This window comes from Pinus tabuliformis, chromosome 2_1, assembly GCF_031772625.1.
Source record: "Pinus tabuliformis cultivar Carrire ecotype Pingquan chromosome 2_1, CPIR1, whole genome shotgun sequence".
NCBI classification, from domain to species: Eukaryota; Viridiplantae; Streptophyta; class Pinopsida; order Pinales; family Pinaceae; genus Pinus; species Pinus tabuliformis.
This window is the reverse complement of record NC_142299.1, coordinates 614,724,885-614,733,036: the sequence shown is the minus strand read 5'-3', so window position 1 is coordinate 614,733,036 and position 8,152 is coordinate 614,724,885. Positions and strand designations below refer to the sequence as shown.

The 8,152-nt window shown below is 35.2% G+C and overlaps 1 pseudogene; it reads left to right on the top strand.

Annotated features, from left to right (window-relative positions):
- Positions 1 to 5,000: 5,000 nt before the first annotated feature.
- LOC149202016 (vesicle-associated protein 1-4-like) lies at positions 5,001 to 6,094 on the top strand (annotated as a pseudogene).
- The last annotated feature ends 2,058 nt before the right edge of the window (positions 6,095 to 8,152 follow it).

Below are 8,152 nucleotides of genomic sequence, written 5' to 3'. Positions count from 1 at the left end.
AGTTGACTGATGACGTCGTCATATATCGACAAAGAATAGACATGTCTTATGAGCCACTATCTGAGTTGATTGACCAAGTTGGGCGCTTCCTCAGCTGATTTCCCACATCTTCATATACTAACAAAGAACCGACATGTCTTATGAGCCACCATCTAAGTCGATTGACCAAGTTGGGTGCTTCCACAGTTGATTGACCAAGTCATCATATACTGACAAAGAATTGACATTTCTTATGAGCCACCATCTGCGTTGATTGACCAAGTTGGGAGCTTCCTCAGTTGACTGACCAAGTCGTCATATACTGACAAAGAATGGACATGTCTTATGAGCCACTGTTTGAGTTGATTCACCAAGTTGGGAATCTCCTCAGTTGACTGACCAAGTCGTCATATATCGACAAAGAACCGACATGTCTTATGAGCCACTGTCTGAGTCAATTGACCAAGTTCGGTGCTTCCTCATTTGACTGACCAAGTCATCATACACCGACAAAAACTGACATGTCTTATGAGCCACCGTCTGAGTTGATTAACCGAGTTGAGTGCTTCCTCAGTTAACTGACCAAGTCATCATATACCAACAATGAACAAACATGTCTTATGAGCCACCGTCTGAGTTGACTGACCAAGTTGGGCGCTTCCTCATTTGACTGACCAAGTCGTCATATACCAATAAAGAATCGACATGTCTTAGGAGCCACCATCTGAGTTGATTAACCAAGTTGGGTGCTTCCTCAGTTGAACAACTAAGTCATGATATACCGATAGAGAATCGACATGTCTTATGAGCCGCGAGATGAGTTGATTGAGCAAGTTAGGTGCTTCCTCAGCTGACTGACCAAGTCGTCATATACCGAAAAAGAACGAACATGTCTTATGAGCCACCGTTTGAGTTGATTGACCAAGTTGGACGCTTCCTCAGTTGACTGACCAAGCCGTCATATAATAACAAAGAACCAACATGTCTTATGAGCCACCATCTGAGTCGATTGACCAAGTTTGGCACTTCCTCAGTTGACTAACCAAGTTATCATATACCGACAAAGAACCGATATGTCTTATGAGCCACCGTCTGAGTTGATTGACCAAGTTGGGTGCTTCCTCAGTTGACTGACAAAGTCATCATATACTGACAAAGAACAGACATGTCTTGTGAGCTACCATCTGAATTAATTGACCAAGTTGGGCGCTTCCTCAATTGACTGACCAAGTCGTCATATGTCGACAAAGAACTGACATGTCTTATGAGCCACCGTCTGAGTTTATTGACCAAGTTGGGTGCTTCCTCAGTTGACTAACCAAGTCATCATATCCTAACAAAGAACCGACATGTCTTATGAGCCACCATTTGAGTTGATTGACCAAGTTAGGCGCTTCCTCAGTTGACTGACCAAGTCGTCATATACTGACAAAGAACCGACATGTCTTATGAACCCTCTTCTGAGTTGATTGACCAAGTTGGGTGCTTCCTCAGTTGACTGACCAAGTTTTCATATACTGAAAAAGAACTGACATGTCTTATGAGCCACCATCTGAGTCGATTGACCAAGTTGGGCGCTTCCTCAGTTGACTGACCAAGTCGTCATATACTGATAAAGAATCGACATGTCTTATGAGCCACAGTCTTAATTGATTGACCATGTTGGACGCTTCCTCATTTGACTGACCAAGTCGTCATATACCGACAAAGAACGAACATGTCTGATGAGCCACCATCTGAGTTCATTGACCAAGTTGGGCGTTTCCTCAGTTGGCTGACCAAGTCGTCACACACCGACAAAGAACTGACATGTCTTATGAGCCACCATCTAAGTTGACTGACCAAGTTTAGCGTTTCCTCTGGTGACTGAACAAGTCGTCATATACCGACAAAGAACTAACATGTCTTATGAGCCACTGTCTAAGTTGATTGACCAAGTTGGGTGCTTCCTCAGTTACTAACCAAGTCATCATATACCGATAAAGAACTGACATGTCTTATGAGACACTGTTTGAGTTGATTGACAAAGTTGGGCACTTCCTTAGTTGACTAACAAAGTCATCATATACCGACAAAGAACTGACATGTCTTATGAGCCACCATCTAGGTTGATTGACCAAGTTGTCATATACAAATAAATAACCTACAAGTCTTGTGTGCCTAAAAATATCAAAATATCAGAAGCTACGCTGTCAAAGGAATTGATTGATATGAATATTGAAACGAAATATTTGTTTACTCAGATATAGTTCATTGAACGTGGATTCTATCCTGGCTTCTATTCCTTCAATGCCCACATTGACTTTTCTTTCACGATGTTCCTTGTAGAATTATCCAAGCCAAGAATTTTATGTTTGCATTGAATAGAAGGGATACCAAAATAACGATTTCAGTTACTGGGTTTCAGTATAGAGAGTTGTAATAGGCTTAAAACAATCTCTGTTCTATCAGAATGGAACCGGTGGGAAGCGACCAATTTTTTTACTTTGAAGAAATTATGTTTGGAGCAGCTTTTAGTACATATATTTGATGAAATTGTAGTTGAAGAAATTGTGTTTGAAGCAGATCTCAACACATATAGTCCAGCTTAATCCAGCTTAAGATTGGACCAGGTGACCTTTGAGGATTAGATCTTCCCATCTATTTTTTAAACCACATCCTCAGGACTAGCTGCTTACAGCACTTAAATATATGGTAAAAAAAATGTGAAATGTTGATACAAGTCAAATCTACTCGTGAATCTACTGGTGTAGGCCAATTTCCGAAAGATGGACAAATTCTGCTCAAAGATTTCTTTGAGAAGTTGCAGTCGGGGAAGGTGCTGGTTCAAAAATGTTCTAAGGTTAGCCATCTAAAATTCTAGTGGATTTATAAATATGCAAAGGAAATTGAATGTTTTGACTAGTATGATATCAAATTCCTCGAGACAAGTGGTTTGCCACTTTTCTTTCATGAAACACTTACGAGAATGAAAATTTGAAAGCTAAACATCAGAAGCCTAAGCCCACAATTTTAGAATCTTCACACAGAATAATGAAAGACCACATGGATTATGGAAAGTCGGCATAAGCAACAACCTTCTGCAATGACAATGAAGGTCAAGGTGAGTGTTGTATTGAAATAGATCTTCGAGTTTCATAGAGACCTCCTAAACAAGTAATGGGATGCTATAACAATGTCTTTTTGATGTTGCTCTAATATCTGAGATCCTAATGTTGCTCTAATATCTGAGATCCTCATTATTATTTTTCAAGAAGCAATTATACATTATAAACAATCAAACCAATTTTTTTCAGGTAGTTTGTTGTGGGGGCAATTTAACCATTAGGCACTTTTTATTTTTTCCCTGATTTTGATGATGGATTTTTTTTCATGAAATGTTGGATTTTCACTATTTAAGATGTCTTTTTAAATGTCTAAATAAATTCGACATGCTAAAATATACTCAAATTAGGTTTATTATATAATTCAGATATACCATTCCAAAAAATCTAACCAAATTTTAGACAAAGTTAACCAGAAAAATAACTGAAAAACATAAAAAGCATCTAACTGTTAGACTATGTATTATATAGCTATCAACCACAATAAAAACACAAGGTCTATGAAGCAGTTTGAACCAAGAAAAAGGGAAAGATGGGATCTAATCTTCAATCTTATTGTCTTGGGAAAGTGTGTGGATAGTGAATACAGATGGATTTATTTCTCCTTAGATGGGATCTAATTTTGGGTGGATTTTTGTGGTGATTGTGTAGCTATTGGAAAACTAATTGTTATGTATGATTGGTGATTGTGTAGTTGCTGGAAATTCAATTGTACTCAAGGCAAAGATAAAGCACCATGCAGTAAGTCAATCCAACTATGGGCTTATTGTCTTTTTATCTCTATTGAATATCACTTTATGTTCATCCAATGGACAAGATGAAAAGGAAGTGAGCCAATGATTGGCTTACTACATAGTGCGTAAGATTTACCAATATAATGATACAAAACAATTGATTTTCCAATAACTACACAGTCACCAATCATACATAACAATTGATTTTCCAACACTTACACAAACTCCACCACTCTAACACATGCACGCTCCAGCTCTTCGATATAACATAGATCCATCTTAACTCTGGATCTACCAAGGGCCCAAAAAGATTGAATCTCTCTTCAGTCTAAAAGAGATTTGCATTTCAAGAGACCTAAGCTGACTTAATTGTTAATTATAATTATAAATCTAATTATTAATTTCATATATATTTGTTTTGATGCAGTTAGTTGCTAAAACGTCAACCAATAATTCAATTCAACTACTTGTCTCATAGTGGATAATAATTGTCACCCCAAGACACCCCTTGGTTTGAGGCTTGATACCTTGATATTGAATTAGATTTCTTCAGGAAAATCATGAATATCATTAAAATTCTGGCACAATTTTGGTAGAATTTTTTTGAAATATGGGTTATAACTATCAGCTATAAGATTTTGGGTGTTCCAGAGATTTTTGATGGTACTGAATCTATTTCCACTATTAAAAACAAAATTCAAACACTCCTACTATCAATTTTTTTATAAAAAAAAAAAAATTGAAATAACCATTAATACAAATTTAACTCCTCAGTTATTTTATTAAAAAAATCCGAAATAACCATTTATACAAATTTAACACCTCCCTGGGCAATGCCGGGTATTATTATACATATACCTACATGAGCTACTCACATACCACTTTTCCAATTAGTTGTGGTATACGCTTTTATCTATCCATAGCCAAAGGCCACTTAAAATATCATCGTGGTTCTTTGCTCATATTTCTACATTTCTTAATTGATACCTCTTCGATGTCGTGGTTCTTTACTAATTTCAGCTCTTTTTTCTCAGATTGCTTCGATTGATCTCTATTTCTATCTGTAGGCCATAATATTTTTTCCCAAGCTCGGTGTGATGAAACTGTGTTGCTTCTATCGATTTCTATTTCTATCTGTAGGTCATGATATTTTTCCCCTTATTTGAAGGTAGGTATGGTGAAGCGAAATCCTGGGATGCAATACGACGTTTTCATAAATCACAGGGGATCCAATGTCAAGAATAGCCTTGCCAGCTTAATTTATAATCAACTCAAAATTAAAGATCCCACTTTGTGCATCTTCCTCGATAAAAAGGAGATTCCGTGTAGAGTTGATTTCTCATATGCAATTGAAACAACGATTCAAAGTTCATCTATTCACATTGCGATATTTTTGAAGCACTATGCTGAATCGAGTTGGTGCTTTCATAAATTGGATATCATTATCAAATCCAAAGGGAAGCTTATTCCTGTCCTTTGTGGCGTTAATCTTGCATCTCTTCGTCGCATCGAGAAAAGATGTTATCAAAAGGCCTTTGAAAAACGTAGAGGGAGAAAAGACTAAAAGATGGGAGGATGCGCTCTGGCGAGCCTCATGTCTTCAAGGCCTGCCATTAAGAATGAAGGAAAATTAAATATATTATTTATTTATAGCTTAATTTGTTTGATTTATAAATTTTCGTTCTATTTTTGACTAACTAGATTGAGTCTGTTTTCATTTTTAGTGACAATTGGGACTTTGTGGAGAATATGGTGGGCATTTTATTGATGAATTTGAAAGAGAGATTATTAGTTGACGCCAAATATACAGTTGCCCCCGAATAGGCTGCGGAGGATTTCCTTATTAGTGCAAGTGAATTGGAGGATTTAAAAGTTTGTCAAGAATTCATCACAGAAGAATTGCACTGGCACGTGGACCGGATGACGATAGGCTGGATGGGCCACTGTAAGTGAGTCATTTGTGGATGAGGATCTAAGTGAGCCGTCTGGGGCAGGTGGGCTGTAACTGAGTCGTTTGAGGATGAGGATGGTTTGGCTATAAGCAAATTGTTTGAGCCGGATGATGATGGGCCGGCTACAGGACTAGGTGACAATAGGGTGGATATAATTGAGCTCTCTGGGGCAGATGGGCCCACTACAAGTGATGTGTTTGAGGATGAGGTTGAGGATGGGTTGGCTACAAGCAAACTGTTTGAGCCGGATGATGATGCGCCACCTATAAGCATGGTCTTTAACCTAGATGAGGATGTGCGGGAGGCAGCTCGCTTTTTTAGATGACGATGTGGGGGAGGGCATTGCCTTATGTTTTACTCTTTTTGACTTTTCAAGTTGGCTCTAAAAATAATCGTGATATTGAAAGAACGGAAAATAAATAAATAAAATTTGGTTTTTCGGTTTGATTGAAGGGTTTGAATTTGGAATATAAAAAATATGGTATTTTATTATTAAAGTAATGGCCAATTGAGCTACTGTTCACTTTTTATTTTTGAGTATAAGGAAGACCTGTAATTTCTAATTACTCATTTGTTTTTTTTGGGCTGATGCAAGGGTTTGAATTTGGAATTAAAAAAGTCTAGTATTTTATTATTAAAGTAGTTTTCAATTGAGTTACTCTTCACTTTTCTTTTTATTTTTGAATACAAAGAATATTGTAATTTCTAATTACTAATTTAATTGATATGATATCTAAAAACAATATCGATATTTCAATTTCGTGTCAAGAAGATTTATAACTCATTTTATGCTAAGAAGATTTATAATTCATGTTATGTTATGTTCAGTTCGTATGTATTATTTATTATATATATATATATATGTATAAATTCAAAATCAACAATAAATAAAATATTTCAATGTTCATCTTAAGTAACATGATTTTATATTAATTTTATAGAGATAAAATAATTGAAATTAAAATATATATATATATATATATTTTCACTTTCCATATATATATAGGCATAGGCATATATTTTCTTCAAGTTTTGCATTCTAGAAGATACTTCAATTTGAAGATGTTTGATCTTCTTAACACTTAATTGGGGCTCAAAATTGATCTATACTAGTTTTGAAATTGAAAATTGTTTATATTGATTTTTTTATTCATTGTAAAATTTATTGACTTATTTGATGGATTTATATGAAAATAATAGACAATAAAATAATAATTTTAAAAATGATATATAAAAATTTATATTATATTTATGTTGCTATCACTTTTATTAACATTTAATATAATTTTTTTCATACTTTTTATACCAATGCATTGGATTTTTCCTATGACCAGATATTATTTTGTTTTTGACCAAAACAATTTTGTAGCTTCTCCATCGTTTAACATTATGGATTGAATTTCATTATCTTTTATTAATATTTAAAATTATTTATTTGCAATATGATTGGTTTAAGTCTTATTATTATGTAATGATTGTTATTGTAGCCTCTTTTCCAATAGTTTGAGCACCCTATCAACATGTTGAACATGATCCTCCCAATACTTGTTGTAGATTACTATATCATCAAAAAATACTAACACAAATTTTCTAAGGAAGCATTTGAAAATGGAATTCATTAAACCTTGAAATGTGGAAGGTGCATTAGTAAGGCCAAAAGGCATGACCAAAAATTCATAATGACCCTCATGAGTTCTAAATGCTATTTTCGAAATGTTTTCGTTCTTCATTCTAATTTGATGATCTCCTGAATGAAGATCCAACTTGGTGAAGTAAATTGCTCCATGTAATTCATCCAACAATTAATCAATGACAGGAATGGTAAATTTATCTTTAATAGTGAGCTTGTTGAGCTCCCTATAATCTGGACACATACGCCATAATCCATCCTTCTTATGCACCAATTCTACTAGAGTAGAGAAAGAACTTTGACTAGGTTGAATTATACAGGCTCTAGCATTTTTGCAACCATATGTTCAATTTCACTCTTTTGGGCATAAGGATATCTGTAAGGTCTGATGTTTGGAGGAACAATTCCTGGAATCAAGAGAATAGCATGATATTGATCACGAATAGGTGGGAGGAATTTTGGAGTCTTAAACATCTTGGAATGATTGTCCAAGACTTTTTGGAGATCTCAAGAAATGGATGATTTCGATGTTTGAACCACTAGTGAGAATAATTGTGCAATTAGGCCTTATTGTTCTTTCTTCAAAAGCTTTGTCATGCCATTAAAGCTAATTACTTTCCTGTTTTCCTTGTGATACCCCTTAATTCAAGTTCCATTCATTCCAAAAAAATCAAGAAAAGTTCTTGAAAATTGAAAGCTATCGTCCCCAAAGATTGTGACCATTGGACTCATAGTACAACATCAGCACCACCC